The 22,610-nt window shown below is 44.2% G+C and overlaps 1 protein-coding gene and 1 pseudogene across 4 annotated transcripts in view; one reads left to right on the top strand and one right to left on the bottom strand.

The window, feature by feature from the left end:
• Positions 1-22,610, bottom strand: part of RGS6 (regulator of G protein signaling 6) — a 582,944-nt gene that overhangs the window by 495,645 nt on the left and 64,689 nt on the right. The window lies entirely within an intron of this gene.
• On the top strand, positions 5,437-6,133 carry LOC132360689 (protein phosphatase 1 regulatory subunit 14B-like; annotated as a pseudogene).

Here is a 22,610-nt window from a genome sequence, read left to right as displayed (position 1 = left end):
GTTATTAAAGAAGGAAATTGGCTTTCTTGGGTAGCTGGAAGGCAGTTTAGCAAAGGGGCCTCCTCCAAATGTGTTTTGAACTCTGAGAAGGTTTAGTGAAATAAGTATGTATCTTCCAAGACTCTTACTTAGAAAGTTATACTTATTTTGGACATATAAGTTTTCTCAATATTTTAGGATCACATGTGGGAAAGTACTAAGGAAATCAACGGGAATGGCCAGTTGGGGATCAGAACTAAGAGAGCTACAGGCACTCAAAGGATGGCCCAGTGCATCCTATGACATCAGGATTGGCTTAAGACAGGCAGGACACTCCTCCTAGCTAGGTGGAGGCTGGAGGTAAAGACGGACACAAATGAAGCTAAGAGAGGATGCAGTCTGAGCTGGGGCGTGGAGAGTGAGTTAACACAGAGTGAAAAAACACCCACCTGTGAGCACAGGTGTAGCCGTGTTTGCCAACGGGACACATCTGTGTGTGCCCGGCAGAGGTTGTCACAGGAGAGAACTCAGATGTAAGACGGGGAGACAGGTGAAGCGTGGTCCAGTTATGAAAGGCTTTGAAAACTATTTCAAAATGGTTGGACTTTCCCCCGCAGATGATGGGAAGCATGAAAGATTTCTAAGCAAAGGAGCGATCAAAGCAGGGTCTTGATACACACAAGGGCAGGGTAGAGGCAGCTTGGGTTCCTGGCTAGAAGAGGCCTGTGGATTCAGTGGGACCTGAGTTCAAATTCTGATTTAACCACTTATTGGATCAGTGAGTGACCTTGAGGGAGTCTGTTTCCTCATCTGTAAAATGGCGATGATAATAATAATAATAAAGCTCCTATGGGGATCCAGTGCCCCGCCTGGAATAAGCACTCAAACGATGGCATGTATGTGCCAGCACTTGGGCGGTGACAGATTGGTGAGAAGGGAGGCTAGCAGCCCAGAGAGAACACTTAGGAGGCGGTTACAGTCATTCTAAAACGGACCGGCAAAGGGCTCAGCTGGCAGGGGTTTCCTTTCCACAAAGGCAGTGGAAGGGATGCCATAGAGATTTCCAAAGAAAGTCAATGAGGTCTGGCGATTGGATGAGGAAAGAGGAGGGAAGGGTGGGGACTCAGGCCTAGAGGCTGGGGTCTGGGAGAACGTGGTGCCATGAGCAGAGAGCAGAGAAGGGAGGGAGGGGCTCCCCATGCCACTGGCTCTGTCTGAGTCAGCAAGGCCTGGGGAGGAGGAGATCTGAGGCCCAGTGGGCTTATTCCTTCATTACCTTGGAGACTCTATTCTCCCCCCATCAGAGAGGCTTTCCCTGGCCAGCTCCTACACGCACTGTCACCTCCCCTCACTTCTCCTTCAGAGCACGTGTGTAACTATCTGACATAGTATATGTTTGTTTACTGATGGGTTGTACTGTCTGGCTGTCTGCCTAATAAAACATGTGCTCCAGGAGGGACGACCTTTGTTTTGCTTGTTCCACATCCTTGGTGCCTAGGGCAGTGCCTGGCACACGGTAGATGCTCAGTAATATTAGCGTTGTTATTAAAGTGCTTTCAAAAGTGTCTCGCATATAAAACATGTTCAGTAAATATTAGCATTTATTGGTGAATATCTCAAAAAATTGTAAAGAGATAGGCAGATGGGAAGTGCTGAACCTTGGAACACTCCCACGTACTCACCGGGAAAAGGAAGAATTCACAGACTCTCCAAGATTAGAAATTTGGGCCTCCTTTTAAGGCAGGGAAGAGAGGTGAGATGTGCCCCTGGGGAGGCCACACCTTGCACCATGTGGCCAGAGGCTTTTTCAAGCACTAATACAAAAAAAGGGAGGCAAAACCAGTTCACCCACGGATGGGTCAGCAGCTATGAAAGGGGAAGAATGGGTATTTTGTGGCAACAGAAAAGGCAGGCGCTAGGGCTGAGTAAACTTCTGATTATATGAAATTAACTTGTAATGGCCTCTTTGGCCCAGTCTTTCCCTTTCCTCTCGTCAGATCATTTGGAAATCCATATTCTGGCAGAGTTCACAAGAGCTCACTTAGCTGGGAGACCAAACATCAAGCTAATTAGCAGATTCATAACTGACTGCTCCAGATATACAGGGACTGCAAGATCAGCTCCTCCAGCAAATATGTCTACTGTGCACGGAGAAAATTCTTGGCAAAGCCATTAACACAACTTCATAGTGAGACAGGTCTATGCTGCTGGTAGAATAGAACTTCTGCCACTTCTCAACCTCCCCCATGTAGATGAGGGCTCAGAGAAGCCGTGACTGCCCAAGCACCTCCTCTCAGGTAGCATCAGGTAACATACAGTGTTCCAGAATGCTCGTGCAAGCACCAAGCAAAAATCCCTAAGGCTGCTTTTCAACTCAAATTAAGATTGTGCTGCTAAATTAGACTGTGAACAAGGTGAAGTGCCCTGGGGTCCATCCTCAGCCATTAACTGAGACTAAAATGTCAGCCACCTGCAACTCCTAACACAAACTATAATGACCACTGACTCCATCTTTGCAGAGGCCTTGATTTCAGAGGATGAGCAAATGAACCAAGAGGGGATATAAAAATTCACTTGTCTGTGGCCTTTCAGAAACTACATGCATGACAGTACATCCTTAAAACATGTTTCAGCAGACTGGGAGTAAGGTACATTTCTCGAAAGTCAACATGGAAAACAGTGGGTCCCTATTAATTCCCTGGAGCTCTACTGTGCTCAGAAGGAGGTGTACTCATGCCCCTTTTTGCAACTATTAATAGCCCCTAGGCAACTGCTTTTCAGATTTTTCTTTAATTTAAACTCACCCAAAACTGCAAATTCTCATAGACAAACACAATCACAATTCTATTCTGGATTACCAGGTGAGACAGCTGTGTAAATATATTAGGAATATGATATGGAGAATAGCATTGACCTTCACATTAGTCACCTTGAGAACGGGCACACTTCATACTTAGTGTTACTGATGTTCAGACCACTTAAGAGGAGGGAATGTCAGATAAAGCTGAGATCCTTGCCTGGCTCTCCCCCTGACAAACTGCTAGGCCAGTTACTCAAGTTCTCCATTGGCAAAGAGTTATGGGGTCTTCGTAAGAATTACATGAGCTAATATCAGAGGACTTTCCATGCTGCCTGGTTCATGGATAGTTCGTTTAGGGATCCGATTTGGGGTTTTGCTTTTTGTTTTACTGGGTTTTGTTTTGCTTTTGGGTGTTGAATCCTGAAATTGCATTTAAATGGCGATCTCTCATTTCAGCAAGATGTTGAACTAAGATGACACACATTCAAACATTCCTGCTATAAGCACCTAGAAATATCAGATACAATAATTTTATAAATGCATACTTGAACCTGCAATAAAGAATAGGAAATTACCAGGTGCCGGAAACAAAGCCTCAACTGAAAACCAGAAGTAAGCAGAGGAATCAACCAGGCAGCCACACCTGGGGCTGAGGGGGACCACAGGGCAGAGGAAGGAATAGAATAAGCATTGATCCAGGGGAAGTAAGGGTGTAGATGTCAACTAGCACATGGGAACAGGAGGCAAAGTCCGTGAGTCCTGCCCGAGAGAGAAGGGTGCTGCCCAAAGTGAGGCCCTGCAAAGAGCTGCGACCCCAGGAAAAATGGGCTGAAAAGTATTTCCCTACCAGCTCAGCTAGCTTGTCTATCTCTGGCTTCAGGAGAGGAGAACTAAAAGCTTCCTGCAAAATTTGAACCTCATACCTCTGCCTCTGGAGCATTTGGGGTACAGATTTAGGCTACAGTCTGGAAATGCCCAACCTAAGAAATTAGCATAAAAATTGGTCCTGGGCCAACGATGGGCATGGGAAAAATGAGAGCAAAACTCCCACAACTCATGCTACAGACAATTAGAAAAGTCAGACCCAGGAAGCTCACAAGTGATAAAAGCACAGTGAACTGGAGGATTCTAGCCCCTAAGAACTGGAAATAATAGAAAACTCTGAAAGAGAACATAATTAGGTATGTTTAAAAGGAGAGAAAAACCAATCTCAGATGCCAAAAACACATTTGATAAAACTCAACATTGATTTATGATTTCTTAAAAATAACAAAATTCGGCAAACAAGAAAACCTTTCTTACAAATCTAAGACTAGAAAGACATTTTCTTAACCCAATAAAGGGCACACACTAACCAGCCTATGGATAGCGTCATTCTTAATGGCACAGCACTATAAGCTCTCCTTTTAAAGTCAGTAATGAGACAAAAAAGGTTACTATCACTTTCTGTGTTCAACACTGTGTTGAGGGGGTTCACAAACTTTCTGTAAAGGGACTGATAGCAAATACTTTAGGCTTTGCAAACTAGAAAGTCTCTGTTCCAAGTAGTCAACTCTGCTGTTGTAATGCAAAAGGAACCAGAGACAATAAGAGTGTGGCTGTGTTTCAATAAAACTTCATTTACAAAAGCAGGTATTAGAGTGGAAGTCCAAGCCAATACATTAATTCAAGAAAAATAAGTGAAAGTTACTGCGATATAATAAAATACATGTATCTGGTCGTCATCCCGGGTTCCTAGCACAGAGCTCCTAAAACCCCTGGAATTTCCTGAGTGATAGGGGTGAGAGGAGTGTCTTTTGCTATTCATAATAAGTCCCTTTTAACCACACGTGAATTTATGCTAATGAGGTGACTCCTGGCAGATGAAGCTGGTTACCAGAGGAGAGGGGAGAGGGGCTGGAGATTGAGTTCAATCACCAATGGCCAATAATTTAATCAATCATGCCTATGTAATGAAACCTCCATAAAAACCATAAAGGACAGGGTTTGGAGAGCTTCTGGGTAGGTGACCACGTGGAGGTGCTGTGAGGGTGGCGTGCCTGGAGAGGGCATGGAAGCCCCGTGTACCCCTCCCCCCATATCTTGCCCTATACATCTCTTCCATTTGGCTGTTCCTAAGTTGTATCCCTATAATAAACCAATGATAGTAAGTACAGTGCTTTCCTGAGATCTGTGCACCATTCTAGCAAATTATTGAACTCAGGAGGGGGTCATGGGAACCTACTAGTCAAAAGCATGGGAAGCCCAGACTTGGAACTGGCATCTGAAGAGGGGGCAGTCTAGAGGGGTCTGCGCTAACTCCAGGTCGATAACGCCAGAATTGAATTAAATTGTAGGCCATCCAGTTGGTCCACAGAAAATTGAAATGTGTGGAAAATCCACGCATGTGTTGTCAGTAGAAAAACGGTTTTCCTGTAGTCGCACAAACTTAAAAAAAAAAAAATCTGTCATTATCAAAAAGTTATATATCCATATGCATAGGAAATGCAAGACTATTTACAGATAAACCATGAAAATAAATGAGAATTCAGCAAGATATACAAAAACAAGTAATGTTCCTATGCACTAGCAACAACAGGAAAACATAATAAAAAGATGCCATTAACAGTACGAACACAGGGGGCGCGACCAGGCCAGGGCCGGCCCGGGGGCTCCGCATGCTGCAGCTGCCCCCGGGCGCCCCCTCCGCCGCCCTCTCCGCAGAGCCAGGCTGAGCCGAGCTCACCGGCTAAGCCGAGCCAGCAGCCCGTAGCCAGCCGGCGGCCCTCCCGGAGGTGGCGGCACAGGGAGGGGACCGACGCATGCACGTGGCCCCAGCGGCCATCAGGGCAGACAGCGGCCCCGCGAGGGGCGCGGCGTTGGCGGCTCCGCCCCCTGGACCGGGCAGTGGCGGCCCAGGGACCAGCGTCTACTTTCAGAGACCCCTTGGGGCCGCAGGCGAGGGCCCGAGCAGCACGGAGGATGAGGGCCCAATGAGGCGCCAAGGCAAGGTCACGGTCGAGTAGGAACGCAAGGAGCTACGGAAGCGCCTCAACCTGGAGCAGTGGATCCTGGAGCAGCTCATTCGCCTCTACGACTGCCAGGAAGAGGAGATCGCGGAGCTGGAGACTGATGTGGATAACTCCTGGACGTGGAGAGCGATGATACCCGAGCTGCCAGGGTCAAGGAGCCGCTGGTGGACTGTTACAAACCCACTGAGGCCTTCATCTCTGGCCTGCTGGGCAAGATCCGGGGCATGCAGAAGCTGAGCACACCCCAGAAGAAGTAAGGGTCCTCGACCCAGGTGAACGATGGCTCCCACAGGACAATCGCTGACCCCCAACCTCGTAGCAACAGCAATTCCGGGGGGCCCTGCAGCCAGGCCTGCTGCCATGAGCTTGGCTCCCCATGCCCGTGGCCCGGGGGCCTCTTCCCTGCCCCCTCAGTTTTCCATTTTGGGGGGGGGTTATTATTATTAAACTGATGGGAGTTTTTGTGTTTTTATATTGACTGGGGCGCGGGCTCTTTAATAAAGCTAGGATACGCCTTTGGTGCAGTTAAAAAAAAAGAAAAAAAAAAGCAACAGAAATATAGGGTATGGGATACTTACGAATTCCCTCAATAAAGATATGTAAGAAAAGTATACCAAAAATTGGGAAATTCTATTGAAGGACATTAAAAAACAACTAAATAAACACAGTATAACATGTTTGTGGGTGAGAAGACCCATCATCATAAGAAGACAAACTTTCATAATGTGTCTGTAAAACGTCTGAGTAATTCCAACAAAGCAAAACAGGGCTCCACATTCCTGAAATATATTTTGAAGTGTAAAGAGCCTGGTATGGCCAAAACAATTCTGAGGGTGAAATACTATAGAGCAGTTAAACAAATCGACATGGATAAATCTCCAAAAAAAAAAAAAATTGTCGGAGGGAAACATACAGTATAATACAATTCATGTCCATTTTAAAACACTCCCTCCAAAAGGCCTAGACACACCTGGGATTGGCAGAGGTGTGACTACAGAGGGAGGGTGGGTGCAGATGGGCATGGGGCAGGGTAGGGTTTTAGGAATACCTAAAATGTATTTTTTGGGAGAAAGAAGAAAGAACACATGCCAACAAATAGAGCAAATAGCATCCGATCACAAATATGAATATCTAAAATTTTCTATATAATTTGGAAATTAGGTAAAAATTGAGTTTTTTGCCAGTATTTTAATGAAGAATTAAATTTATGCCCAGCTTGTATGGGAGGCATACAAGTCTTAAAAAAAAAAAAAAACTCCCTGCTGAGCCAGAGAATGCAAACTCAGTCACCTGGATTCCTTTCTTCCAGTGCAACACTGACCCGGGCACAGCTGGGATCATCTCCACATCTGGTTTGTGGTCTGAGCTGGTTAATGTTTAACCTGCATCGTTTAAGCTTAAGCTCACACCATAGTCTTCATTTCACAAACTAATTCGCTTGGGGAAAAAAAATGTTAGCATCCATTTAAACATCAGTGCTGGAAATACACCTGTCTGTCATACAGAGTCCCATAGTGTTCTATAGGCTTGATATGTTTATAATTTGAAACATTATTTTTAAAAGAAACACTGTTCAGAACAAAAAAGATACCAGTCTTAGGACATAATGAAAAGACGTCTAAAATCCTACGTTGCGTTGGACAGGACCAGTGCTCCCTGGCCCCATCACCCACCTCAGCTGCTGGACCCAATGCCAGCGACGCTTTCCTTTTTCCAAAAATCAAAGCCTCCTACAAAGAATGAATATTTGTCAGACTTGAAAATATTCCCAAGGATATGCCACAGGCTCAGAAGACAACTTAAAAAGAAGGATTCCAGAAATGTTTGGGGCAATAGCAACATCAATGGAAGCATCGAAGGATTACAACTATCCCAAGGTCACTAGTTTGAAGAGAGCAAAATCCACTTATACTGTAAATCTGATTTTTCTTTAATTCAGCAGCGGCAACTAAAGTCACTCCTCTCCTGACTGTCAATGTCATCTAGTATGGGAGTCAACACGCCGCACAGCTAGGAGCGATGTTGGAACCAGCATTAAAAATGACACCCCACCCTTACAAAGAGCGTGCCATTCAACACAGGGCTCATGCAGTGGTTGTAAATTACTGCAGATCCTCGCAGCATCCGTGGGGATTTACCTAGGTGTTTGGCTCAGAAAATCGGAAACTCGTTAATCAAACACTGAACCCCATGGGTCAGTAGAAAGGAAACACTGTTTTCACAGTGAGATCGGATCCAGCAGCTGCGATAAGGACAGGGCACCACGAGGGAATGGCAGAGGAATCAGAGAACCCGATCGGCTTAGAGGGAGGGATGCCCAAGCAGCAAGCGTTGCCTGCATGGTTTCTGAAGCTGCTCTCCCTCAAGTCCAATAAAAATCAGAAGAAAAGGCTGCAAGCCCCCATCCCACTCTGTGGACAAGAGTTCCCTCGTCCATCATCAGTTCATCACACAAAGCCTGCATTATGTGTACAACTTACATTCAACAAAGCATAGACATGTTTGTTCACAAATGTGTATTTAGTTCATGAGTATTTATTGAGTGCCTTCCATGGCTGAGTGCGGGACTGGTATACAAATGGTGACCTGAAACAGCCGCGTCCCTGCCCTCATCAAGTGTGGGGTAAATTAAGTATGCTGTTCACAAAACCAATGACAAATTTCTTCTAAGAAGGCTTTAATTCTCCCCTCATTTGTCGCTGTAGGAATCTGCCTACAAAAGGGCTCCGACTCACCTTTTAAATGTGCAAGATCACACACTATCCCTATAAACTCCCACACGTTGAGATTGCCGCGTTCATGGCTCCTGGCCATTAAAACTGGTAAAACAGAGTCTTTAATACATAATTCATCTTACTGAAGAATGTATCCACGCTTCATTTTACAGGAGCTATTTGATGATTAACTTTGCTTACTCGACAAGGGACTCGACTGGCAATAAAGGCTAAAGTTTCTTGTTTGCTTACTCTATGCCGGGCACTGTTAAGTATTTCCCACGTACTAACTCATTTAGTCTTCACAACGATACAGCCATGTGGGTATTACTTTTATCCTCAATTTACAGATGAGGGTAAATGAGACATTCCCAGGTTCACAAACCTGCCCAAAGTCACACAGCTGGTAAATGGTTGAGTCACAATTCAAATTGTGGTCCAAGCTCCTTACCACTCACAAAGCTGCCTCCGAGACAGAAAAGATGGAGGTAAAACCTGATGGCCACACACTAATTCTTATACACATGGACCTCATCCAAAAAGGAAGATGGCAGAAGCTGACAACTGTAAAGCAATAAAAAAAATACTTTAGAAAGGTCAACAATCTGCGTGGGGTGGGGGGGTGGAGGGTTAACAGACTTGGTCACTAAAATACCTTGGAGGGCATTTCAGAGTGGAAAGTGTTTTAAGTGGGAAGCAGGGGATGGGTGATGAGGAAGTTGAAGGCTGCCAGCACAAGGGACTGATCGTAAGCGTGGCAGGAGAGTAAAGGAAACGCACAGAAGTCCAGCTCCGAGAGAAAGCAAGTCTAAGGAAAAGGACGGCTGTTCTATTTAGTGTTGGAGAAACCTGAGCATCCTTACAGAAACCGGTAGAAAGAGGAAGAAATGCAGGCATGAAAAGCAGAAAAACAGATGACACGTTCAAGAAGAGGGAGGACGGGCTGGAGAGGGGACCTTTTGAAAGAAGGATAGACGAGTTTTTGATAAAAGAGGAGGAAAGTTTTCTAATTAGGTGGAAAGGAGATCAAATGAGAGAGATCCTATGAGATCACCTTGAAATTATCAGGAAAACAGGAATCAAGGTCATCTGCTAAGACTGAAGCAGATTTGAAGAGAGGGAAACGTTCTGATAATTACCACAGGAATCAATACGGCTGTGTGTGTGTGTGTGTGTGTGTGTGTGTGTGTGTGCATGCACACATACCCACACATGAGAACAGAAACACCCTTTGATTAAAATACTTCTCTAAGAAACTGTAAATAACTCCTCAAGGAAGTCTACTTCTAGTATATATTTTAGGTTTCTCTCCCACATCAAAGCTATGGTTGTTATCTTCGTATATAAGTCTATTTTGAGATACTGTGCAGAGGAGGGGACAATGTGAAACAAGAAAAGTTCATTTGTCTCAACTTCTGTGGAGGCAATAATATGATAAAGAGGCAAGAGACATGTTAGTATCTTATAAGGCCCTGAAACATTTGTTAATTAATTTTTCAGAAGGAAGGTTTTATTTCAATGGTAAGAATAGTTATCACCACCAAGGCATACAAGAGAGAAAAAAAAATCAGGGGACCTAAGAAGTGAGGAACAGAGACGAAGCACGGTCTGATGGCCACACACTACTTCTCATACACGTGGACCTCATCCAGAAAGGAAGATGGCAGAAGTGACAACTGTAAGGCAGGCGGCTGCCTCTGGGACTGGTTCTTCCAGACAAGGAACAGGAAGGGAAGCCTGCTTCCTTGTACCGACCCAGGATCGCGATTTCCCGCAAAGCAGCCAGATGGGCTATAAAATTCTTCAAAGGTAGAAATATCAATTCACTCAACAAATACTTCTTTAACACCTATGTTCCAGACACTAAGCTAAATGCTGGGGAGAGAGAAATGACTGGCTTCCTGTATTAGTTTATCTACGGCTGTGTGGATTAAAACTACTCTAAAACTCAGTGGCTTAAAATAACAAAACAACTGTTAGGGCTTCCCTGGTGGCGCAGTGGTTGAGAGTCTGCCTGCCAATGCAGGGGACACGGGTTCGAGCCCTGGTCTGGGAAGATCCCACATGCCGCGGAGCAACTGGGCCCGTGCGCCACAACTACTGAGCCTGCGCGTCTGGAGACTGTGCTCCGCAACAGGAGAGGGCGCGATAGCGAGAGGCCCGCGCACCGCGATGAAGAGTGGCCCCCGCTTGCCACAACTAGAGAAAGCCCTCGCACAGAAACGAAGACCCAACACAGCCATAAATAAATAAATTAAAAAAAAAAAAAAAGAGTTGGGTAAAAGATATAACAATTGAATGCAATGGGCAAATCTTGATTGGGTTTTTAAAAAAAACAAAAAACAACTGTTATCTCACAGTTTCAGAAGAGGTGGCTCTGGCTCAGGGTCTCTGTGTTGGGGGTCCCCCAAGGTCAGTGACCACTAGAATGATGCACAGGACTCACGTATGGTATTACTTATGGCTCTGATTTATTACAGCAAAATCAGCAAAGGGTGCCTGGAGTGAAGTCCGTAGGAAACCAGGCACAAGCTGCCAAGAGTCCTCTCCCTACCAAGTCACACAGGACAGGCTTAATTCCCCAGCATCGTATTGTGACTACAATTTGTGAAATGTTCTCTACCAGGGAAGCTCATCAGAGACTCAGTGCCCGAGGTTTTTACTGGTGGCTGTTCACATACCCACCCTCTGTCTAGCACATACCAAAATTCCAGACTTCCAGATAGAAGCAGGTGTTCATGATAAAAATACTGCTTGCACAGTTTAGGGACAGTCAACCACTCTCACCATCAGTTAGAGAATGGTGAGAACCCTCCCTAAATCCAAGCTTCCAGATGCCAGCCAAGAGCCAATCTTGCAAGCAGGACTTTCTAAGGATGGCAGTTTCAGGCCTGCTATGTGAATTCTTTTCTATGCAGTGTCCCATGAGGTTGTAGTCAAGGTGTCAGCTGGGGCTCCCTCATCTGAAGCCTTGACTAGAGTTAGAGGTATGCTCATAAGAAAGCTCTCGCACGCAGCTACAGGCTGGAAGTTCTTCCCTGTGCAGGGCTCTCCACGTGGCTGCCTGCACATCCTCAACATATGGCAGCTGGCATTCCCCCACGGCAAGTCATCCAAGAGAGTAAGAGATCGAGAACATGCCCCAAATGGAAGCCACAGTCTCTAATACACTAATCTCAAAGCGACATACCATCACTTCCACTGCTGGTCACAAAGACCAACTCTAGTACAATGTGGGAAGAGGAGGGGATGCCAAGAGTCAGGGGTCATGGTGGGCTGTCTTGGAGGGTGCCTACCACAGCCTACCCTCTGGCTCCCAATGATTCACATCCCTCCTACATGCAGCATACACTAACCCCTCCCACGGTCTCTAAAAGTCTCATCCCATCACAGCATCAGTTCCACGTCTAGACGCTTGTCATCTAGATCATGTCTAAGTACAGATGAGACTTCTTCAGTATAGTCCCTGATGTACGGCTCCTCTCAATCTGTAGACACCTGTCACTCAAGCGACACACACTCAACACACAATGGTGGGACAAGCAAAGGATAACTGCTATAAACACTCCTGCTCACAAAGTGGGTAATGAGGAGCACGTAGGGGTAGCAATTCTAAAATCCTGCCGAGCAGATGTTCCTTGATTTGGTCTAGAGGTGAGGTCTGAGAATAGTTCTCTGTGACCCTTAACGCCACCCTCCGGGCTCCTGGTTTTGGCCTCTCCATCATCTTTCCATTTTCATGAAGGGTAAAACGCATTTGCAGAGGAGTAATTTCCTCAGCTTGCCTCCTACTTGTTGATACCTGGGGGTCCAAAGACCTCTCTTCATTTTGTTCTATGTTCCTTTCATTTCAAGCTGATGGCGCCTCTCCAAGTATGACTCTTAAAAACTCTGAAGGTCTTCTGTGACTCCTTTTAGGATTCACTCCATTAGACAAAAGCCCCACCCACCAATCCCTGTGCATTCGGTCCTTCCTCACCCTGGGCTTTTGCTGGGGTACCATGTCCTTGAGCCTCCAAGAAGCGCTCTTGTTTGATCAAGTGGATCTGTGAAGACAAACCCTTAATCTCTTTAGAGGGCTCTTTGGCTGGCTGCTTGGTACTCTGAGACACCATCTTAGATTTTGTGAGATCTTAAGAAAAGATTTTACAGTCACACCCTTGGCTTCACGTTTGGAGCTTGTTTTCCTAAAAGTGGCCCAAATTTGATCTTTGCTTAGAAGCCATTTCTTGCTGCAAATCTTCAAAAACAGCTAGTCCTGGCTCTTTTTTGCTGACTGCTTCTGCCTTCAGCTTCTCTCTTCCTGCAATTTTACTATAAGCAACAGGAAAAAAACAGAAGGCACTTTCAACACCTCGGTTAGAAATCTCCTTAACTGGGGGCTTCCCTGGTGGTGCAGTGGTTGAGAGTCTGCCTGCCAATGCAGGGGACACGGGTTCGAGCCCTGGTCTGGGAGGATCCCACATGCCGCGGAGCAACTAGGCCCGTGAGCCACAACTATTGAGCCTGCGCGTCTGGAGCCTGTGCTCCGCAACAAGAGAGGCCACGATGGTGAGAGGCCCGCGCACCGCGATGAGGATTGCTAAATATTTTGCCACCACATAACAGACTCTCCCTTTTCCAGTTCCCAGTATTATTTTCCTGTAAGCCTTCACTGGCAGCCTCCTCAAAGTCCAAACTTCTATAGACAGTGTATTCAAGGTACGTTAAGCTTTTATTAACCTGTTCCTCAAAGTCCTTACAGCTTTTTCCACTGCACACTGCCAAGATTCAAGGCCACTACCACATTTTAGTGTTTCATTACATCAGCACCCCACTTCTACTACCAAAATCTCATTAGTTACCTATTGCTGTGTAATAAGCCACTCTGATTAAAACAATAAGCGTCTATTGTCTCCCATGCTTTCTGAGGGTCAGAAATTGGGAGCCTAAATTTAGACGGATTGGTTTCAGCTCAGGGTCGCCCGTGAGTTGCAATCAAGCTGATGGGCAGAGTCTGTAACAGCTGAAGGCTCAACAAGGGGAAGATCTGCTTCTAAACTCACTCACATGGTTGTTGCCAGCCCCGTTTTTTATTAGCTGCTGCCACGGGACTGAGTCTCTCTCCATCCGTTGCCTATTTTCCCAGCCCGGCAGCTGGCTTTCCATAGAATGAGTGGTCCAAGAGAAAGAGCCCAACATGGAAACCTCAGTCACTTATAACCTAATCTTGGACATGACAAACCATCACTTCCGTAGTAATCTATTTTCAAAGGCGTGACTAGCAGGAGGTGAGGATCACTGGGGGCCATCTTGGTGGATGGCTACCACATTTCCTACCTGGAAGTCTAATGGGATGATAGCCATCAACAACTACTTACAATAAAATTTAATAAGGGCCATAAAAAACACGTGGGAGAAGTTATCACCAGCTTACCCTGAGGAGTCAAGTTGGTGTGACAGAGGAGGTGATGTGTATGTAATTTAGGGCCCTAAAGGGATGAATGAGATTTGTCAGACACATGGAAGAGCCTCGGCCTGCTGGAAGCTTCCCATGCATTTCTCTTTTTGCATATCCTACCTGCCTGGTAAATTCAATAACCCCAAAGCTCTTCCTAAGAGCAACTATGGAACGACTTAATGTAATATCAGTGTTTCTGGAGGACACATTACCATTTAATAGATGAATCAAAAGCATAATGGTAGATGACAAACACTATGCTTGGAAATGTCTCATGTAAAGGTCAAACTTAAGGGGGAAAAATGACAAACAGACGAATAAAGCGAAAATACACCGTTTGATAACAAATGTGAAAGTCAGAATAAATGCCCCTAATTTGGTAAAGCACACAGCTCTTCAACACATGATAGTGATTATTTAAATAAGAAGGCAAGAAGAAAGATGGAGATGGAGAAAGAAATGCTAACCAAAGGACCTCCACGTGAAACAAATGCAAAGCACAGTTTAAAGAGTGGGTGGAAAACTAGGTTAGGCAAGCACACTGGAGTATAAAAGCTAATTTTTCATATCTTATTATAAGTGATACAATCTTTTTATAAAAATCTGTAAATAAGCATAAGAAAGAAAGTAAAAGTCACCCATGACCTTAAATTCTAGGGATAACCACTAACTGGATTACAGACTATACCCTTGTAGACTGCTGATAGATAGGTAGAAAGATACACATATACCACACACACACATATATGTATGTATATATATGCATGTATGTATGTATATATGTGTGTAATTTTGGAAATACGTCATTTTTGGAAATGGCTCCATGTTTTTCATGAATATAAAATTAACACATAAATATTAAATTCACTTACGGGTAATGCATTCTAAAGTCTAAATATTATGGAGAGGCATGAGGGAGAGTAAAATTCACCTGTACTTCTTTTACTCAGGGGGAAAAACACTTTACTGTTAACACCTAGTATTCTTCTTACAGGCATATTCAATGCAAATATGATTTTAATGCAAAAATAGGCTCATGCTGTTTTGTTAAGTGCTTCTCTCACTTAAAAGTACATGGCGGCTACCTTCCTCCGTGAACACGTGTACACCTACAGTATTTTTAATGACTATATAGTTCCAGAATAGGTATGTACCATAACTGATTTAACCAGTCCCTACTGATGAGCATTTATGCTGCTCCCAATTTTCCATCATTGTCAACAAGCCTCAGCATTGATACCTTTATGCACACATCTTTGCACACTTACCGGTTACTTCGTCAGGATAAACTTCTAGAGTGAGGTTTGTTATGTCAAAAGACATTCACTACTTTTTCTTTTAATTTATTTAATTTATTTATTTATTTTTGGCTGTGTTGGGTCTTCGTTGCTGAGTGAGGGCTTTCTCTAGTTGCAGCGAGCGGGGGCTCCTCTTCGTTGCGGTGCGCGGGCTTCTCATTGCGGTGGCTTCTCTTGTTGCGGAGCACAGGCTCTAGGAATGCGGGCTTCAGTAGTTGTGGCACGTGGGCTCAGTAGTTGTGGCTCACAGGCTCTAAAGCGCAGGCTCAGTAGTTGTGGCGCACGGGCTTAGTTGCTCCACGGCATGTGGGATCTTCCCGGACCAGGGCTCAAACCCGTGTCCTCTGCACTGACAGGCAGATTCTTAACCACTGTGCCACCAGGGAAGCCCAAGACATTCAGTTTTAAAGAACTTATATGCATATTGCTGCATGTCCCACCATAAATGTTATACCAATGTATACCCACACCAAGAGTATAGAAATGTCTCCGGCCACCACCTTCACCATCACTGAGTACTAGAAGCACATACAGTCTTAATTTTCATTTCTTCAGACATGAACGACAATATATTAAGACAATACACTTTAAAATGTTTAAAGATCATTTAAACTTCTTCTTTGTGAATTACACATCCTTGTTTTTTACCAAATTTTCATGGAAGTGTTCACTGTTTTCGTATTCATTTGTTAAGTGCCCTCCCACCCAAATGCACACCCACTCACATGTTTAACACCCTGGCAGCAAAGTGTTATCAGCAGAACATAAATAAGAACTAACAGGGTTAGGAAAATATTGAGCCACATTCAAATTTTCCTGACTCCAAAACTCAGCCATTTCCCACAGCGGTGCAGACTATGCTTATGCCTCTTCAGGACTAAGAGCAGGCATTCCCAAACCGCTGTACATTTCAAACTCCTGACACCCGCTTCTCACCCCACATCAGTTTAACCAGGCATAGCATTTTTGAGGGTGCCCAGGTGATTCAGTGGGCAGCGGCGTTTGGAACCACTGACCAAAGATTCCATCCCCCAGCTGCTGGGAATGCTGCTGGCTCACAGCCCTTGGCTGTCAGCCCTCTCTCAAATTGCCCTTGGTTGATAAGAGTTAACTAATTTAAGCTCATGTCCCTTCTTGGGCCTGCTGCCTCCTACGACTGGAGGATATGAAGATACAAAGACCCATCCTTGGGACTTCCCTGGCGGTCCAGTGCTTAAGACTCTGCGCTTCCACTGCAGGGGGCACGGGTTCTATCCCTGATCGGGGAACTAAGATCCCGCATGCTGCGCAGTGTGGCCAAAAAAAAAAAAAAGACCCATCCTTGTTGCCCTACCTCAGAAAATCCCAGTTCCAGAATTCCCACTGGGTAAGAGGCCTTACGACTGCAGTGAAGCCCATCTTCTCCTTCTGCCCAACTCTGCCTCCTCCCCCTCCCCCCAAGTGCTGACCCTGAGAGATTCCCTAACAATGTCCTACACACTCATCACAGAGGCTGCTTCCTGAGGGGAACCAGCCTGTGTCATGACTACATGGACCTTCCCCTAAAAGAAAAAACTTCCTCTAAAAGAAGAAACTAAACAAAATCTTCCTCAAAAGCCTTACATACAGCTGAAGGTAGTTACCAAAGCATAGTCAGAAATCCTTTCAGGTGGAGTTATTGTTTAGTGAGAGTTTCTGTTTGGGGTGATGAAAAACTTTTGAAAATAGTGGTGACGGGTGCACGAAATTATGAAGGTAATGGATTAATGCCACTGAATTGTACATTAAAAAGTTAAAAAGGTAAATTTTATGTTATATACATTTTACCACAATTTTCAAAAAGTAATAACGTAATATACCCCAAATCATTAAATTGTATACTTTAAATGGGTAAATTGTTCAGTAAAGTTGCAGGATACAAAATTAATATACAGAAATCTGTAGCATTTCTACACATTCATAATGAACTATCAGAAAGAGAAATTTTAAAAACCACCCCATTTACAATTGCATCAAAAGGAATAAAATGCCTAGGGATAAATTTAACCAGGGAGGTGAAACATCTGTACTCTGAAAACTGTAAGACATAGAGGAAAGAAATTAAAGATGACCCAAATAAATGAAAAGCTACACCATGCTCATGAACTGGAAGAATTAATATTGTTAAAATGTCCATACTACCCAAAGCAATCTACAGATTCAATGCAATTCTTATCAAAATATCCATGGCATTTTTCACAGAACTAGAAAAAATAATCCTAAAATTTTTATGGAACCACAACAGACCCTGAATAGCAAAAGCAAACTTGAGAAAGAAGAGCAAAGCTGGAGGTATCATGCTGCCTGGCTTCAAACTATACTACAAAGCTACAGTAATCAAAACAGTATGGTACTGGCACAAAAAGAGACACACAGATCAGTGGAACCGAACAGAAATCCCAGAAATAAACCCACACTTACATGGTCAATTAATCTATGACAAAGGAGGCAAGCCTATACAATGGAACAGACAGCCCCTTCAATAAATGGTGATGGGAAAACTGGACAGCTACATGCAAAAGAATGAAATTAGGTCACTTTCCTAACCCATATACAAAAATAAACTCAAAATGGATTAAAGATTTATATGTAAGATCTGAAACCATAAAACTCCTAGAAGAAAACATAGGCAGTATGCTCTTTGACATTGGTCTTAGCAATATTTTTTGGATCTGAATCCTCAGACAAGGGAAACAAAAGCAAAAATAAACAAATGGGACTACATAAAACTAAAAAAGCTTTTGCATAGTGAAGGAAACCATCAACAAAACGATAAGACAACCTACTGAATGGGAGAAGATATATGCAAATGATATGTCCAACTGTTACCTCATGCAAGTCCATGTGCCTGACACACAGTGAGGTCAAACAATACCAAAACATCAGAGTTTGGAGCAGAGAGAGGTTTATTGCAGGGTTATGCAAGGATATGCGTGGCTCATGCCTTAAAAAACCCCGAACTCCCCGAAAGCTTTCAGCAAAGCCCTTTTATAGGGAAGGTGAGGGAGGGATGTGGTTAGTTGTTGCAGACTTCTTGGTGTCAGATCCTTTGTTCTTGAGGTCAGGTCACGTGTTGGTCACAATGTTCCTGTAACCCTCCACTAAAACACGTTATTCTTTGTTCTGACAAAAAAGGGCAAGGTCCCAAGGCTCAACTTTCACCCTCTGAGGTTTAGGCCCTGGCTAAGAGAAGGGGATCCCTGCGCAGCTGGATACCCTGGCCTGGGAGTGTTTGTCCGGTACCCAGTCTGGGTCCGTCCACCAGTGCCCAGGCCTGGCTGAGGAGGCAGACCTCAGCTGGCGGCGCCCTCAGGGCCAGGTCCCCAGACCCTCCCCAGCCATCATCACTGAGGGAGCCAGGCACCCAGGACCCAGCCAACCCTTAGGCTTTTCATTTAAACTGGAGAGAACCATTTGTATAGGATCAATAGGAATACACGTTGTAGCAAATACCCATCAGGTGAATTCCCAGCTCACAACAGCTGCCCTTCTTTGAGAATAGCCCCAGCCACAGAGGTGGACCTGAAGTAATGATGTGCAGTGTCCTTACACCTTAACCCTGACCTCTGGCCACCTCCTAGGGGGAGACAACTGATCTAAGCCGGACTAATTTTTGAAACTTGAAAGGAGAGACTGAAGCCGGTTGAAGATGTTACCTTAATGGCTGTGTCCGTATACTCCAGTTGCTGAGACCTCCATGCACTGCGACCCATGCAGACCGCCGCAGGCATTAGGTCACAGAGGAAGGGAGGCGGGAGAGGTTCGCTGCTTCTTCAAGGCCTGGGCCCGGCCAATGGGAGGCCTTGGTAAGAGCTCTGGAGCCCTGCAGGACACAGCCCCCAGCCTGTCCCCGGGCCCCCCAGCTCACCCGCCGGCCCCGAGGCTGGAGGGACTGGAGGCCCCCGGGGAGAAGGCCCTGATCTGCCTCTCACTGCACTTTCTGCCATGAGGACCACTGCGAGGCTGACCATTGGCGCTATGGGTCTCGTGCTAATGGTCTCGTGCCTATTACAAAACAAGGGGTTAATATCCAAACTACATAAAGAACTCATACAACTCAATATCAAAAAAAAAAAAAATCCGATTAAGAAATAGACAGGAACTGAACAGAAATTTTTCCAAAGAAGACATACAGATGGCCAAGAGGCACATGAAAAGATACTCGACCTCACTAATCATCAAGGAAATGCAAATCAAACCCCCAATGAGATACAACTCACACCTGTCAGATGGCTACTGTCAAAAAGACAACAAATAACAAATGTTAGCAAGGATGTGGAGAAAAGGGAACCCTTGTACACTGTTTCTGGGAATGTAAACTGGCACAGCCACTGTGGAAAACAGTATGCAGGTTCCTAAAAATAAAACTACCGTATGATCCAGCAATTCTACTTCTGGGTATTTATCCAAAGAAAATGAAAACACTAATTCAGAAAGATATGTGCACCCCAACATTCATTATAGCATTATTTACAACAGCCAAACTATGGGAGGAACCTAAGTGCCCATCAATATATATATATATGTGTGTGTGTGTATATATATATATACACATATATATATGTATATATACACATGTATATATATATATATATACACAAAATATAATGGAATATTACTCAGCCATAAAAAAAAGAAAGAAATCTTGCCATTTGTGACAGCTTGGCTGGACCTAGAGGGCATTATGCTAAGTGAAATAAGTCAAACAAAAATATCATACGATTTCACTTGTATGTGGAATCTAAACAAACAAAACAAATGAACAAACAAAACAAGACAGAAACAGACTCATAGATAAAGAGAAAAAACTGGTGTTCGCCAGAGGGGAGCAGGGTGGGGAGGACTAGGTGAAATAGGTGAAGGGGATTAAGAAGTACAAAACTGGGCTTCCCTGGTGGCGCAGTGGTTGAGAATCTGCCTGCTAATGCAGGGGACACGGGTTCGAGCCCTGGTCTGGGAAGATCCCACATGCCACGGAGCAGCTGGGCCCGTGAGCCATAACTACTGAGCCTGCGCGTCTGGAGCCTGTGCCCCGCAACGGGAGGGGCCGCGATAGTGAAAGGCCCGCGCACCGCGATGAAGAGCGGTCCCCGCACCGCGATGAAGAGTGGCCCCCGCTTGCCGCAACTAGAGAAAGCCCTCGCACGAACCGAAGACCCAACACAGCCAAAAATAAATAATAAATAAATAAATAAAGTAGCTATAAAATTAAAAAAAAAAAAAAAAAAAAGAAGTACAAAACTTCCAGTTATAAAATAATTAAGTCATGGGGATATAATGTATGGCATAAGGAATACAGTCAATAATATTGAAATAATCTTATATGGTTTCAGATAGTAACTAGGCATACAATGGTGAGCATTTCATAATGTACAAAAATATAGAATCACTATGTTGTACACTTGAAACTAATATTGCGAGCCAATTTTACTTCAATTAAAAAAAAATAAGGTAAACCACTTGTTCTCCACAAAAAAATAGAATTAAAAAATAAATGGGTGAATCATTGATATGTGAATTATACCTCAATAAAGCTGTTAAAAAAACCCTTTCAGTGCAGTGTAAAGACATGGTGGTCAACAAATGAATAAAATAGCAGCCTCAGCTCCATTAATCCATAGAACACTGACAATATTTTTAAGCCCTCATCCAGGGGTTTTCTTTCACTCACTATCTCATTCCCTAACGTACAGAAACAAAATGCTCATTGATTTGTACTTTACGTATCTTTGGTCAGCAGTAATTCAGGATTTATATGCTGAGTGGTACAGGAAAAAGAATAAGCTATTGCTTGGGCCAGCTCCCAGGGTTAAGAATATTTAAAGACTACTGAGAGCTAAGATATTGGCAACGTTACTAAATTCAGTTTTGCAGTAGCACAAGTGTTTAATTTAACTAAAGCACAAGTTCACACGTACAGAAAACCACCATGAAGCTAGACAACAGACCATTTCTAAAAGAGAAGCAAAACAGGTTTATTTATAAAACCAGAGTGAGCCAAAAGCAGCAGTGCCCAAAGAATATCAGATGCAAAAATCTCTCCCCAGTACAGTCCACTGCCACTACTCCAGGATTTATAAAGTACTTCACATTTGCAAACTCCTCCATAATCATCATCATTAGCCATCCCCAAGGAGCCCAGAAGTTTCCATTTTTTGAAAGACTGGCAAGCCTCTTATATCAATGTATACCTTCCCTTAACAAAAGACCTCCATTCAATAAAGGCCAAACCTCCAATAAGAGTAACTGTCATTTAAAGTCTGTGGTTTCTTGCTCCTGGCCCTCCACAATCAATGTACTACCAGAAACCATGATGTTTTACAAAGCTTATACGCTGAAGTGCTTAAGAATGAAAGAAAATGCTAATGTCAAAAATGCCACCCAAAGCATAATGGAAAAAATAATGAGGGACTTCCCTGGCGGTGCAGTGGTTAAGAATCTGCCTGCCAATGCAGGGGACACAGGTTCGAGCCCTGATCCGGGAAGATCCCACATGCCGCAGAGCAACTAAGCCCATGCACCACAACTACTGAGCCTGCGAGCCACAACTACTGAGCCTGCGCACCTAGAGCTCGTGCTCCGCAACAAAGAGAAGCCACCGCAGTGAGAAGCCCACGCACCACAACAAAGAGTAGCCCCGGCTTGCCAAAACTAGAGAAAGCCCGTGCGCAGCAACGAAGACCCAACGCAGCCAAAGATAAATATATTAATTAATTTTTTTTAAAAAAAGGAAAAAGCAATGAATTTGGAGCTGGGACACTTGACCTTCAGTCTTGAATCTGCTGCTCACAACCTGTGTGACCATGGGCTAGTTAATTAACCACTCAGAATCTCAGTTCCTCTATCTGCAATAATGGGCTTAATGATCATACTTGCACTGCCTATCACACAGATTGTTGTGAGGTCAAATGAGATTAATGGCTATCTAAACATTTCAACAACTAAAGTTCTATAAAAATGTGAAAGAGTACTATAACACTTCTAAATCTCTAAAGAGCTCTGGAGAAACATAACTCAGGGCCATTTAAGTATAACACAGCTGTTTAAATATGAGAGTGAGGAAGTGAATTCCACTGAGGGAAAAATATTAATCCAAGTTACCTCTTCTTACATCCATTTCATAACTCATTTGAGACCAAGCTGATTATGTTGTAGAAGCCACAGACGGAGGTGTGAAAGGAAATGAGTTAGAATACGCCCTTGATTTAGACTGATGAGATCATTTCCATCTGAAACTCTAGAGTTTGTCTGGCTTGTTGTTTGTTGTTGTGTGTGTTGTTTTTGTTTCTTATCACAGAAAGCACCGATGTAAAATATTCCGTTCCTCTGGGATTTGGGCATACTTAACGT

Source organism: Balaenoptera ricei, chromosome 2 (assembly GCF_028023285.1).
Source record: "Balaenoptera ricei isolate mBalRic1 chromosome 2, mBalRic1.hap2, whole genome shotgun sequence".
Classification (NCBI taxonomy): domain Eukaryota; kingdom Metazoa; phylum Chordata; class Mammalia; order Artiodactyla; family Balaenopteridae; genus Balaenoptera; species Balaenoptera ricei.
Note: the sequence above shows the minus strand (reverse complement) of the source record. Positions and strands in the feature narration are given on the sequence as shown.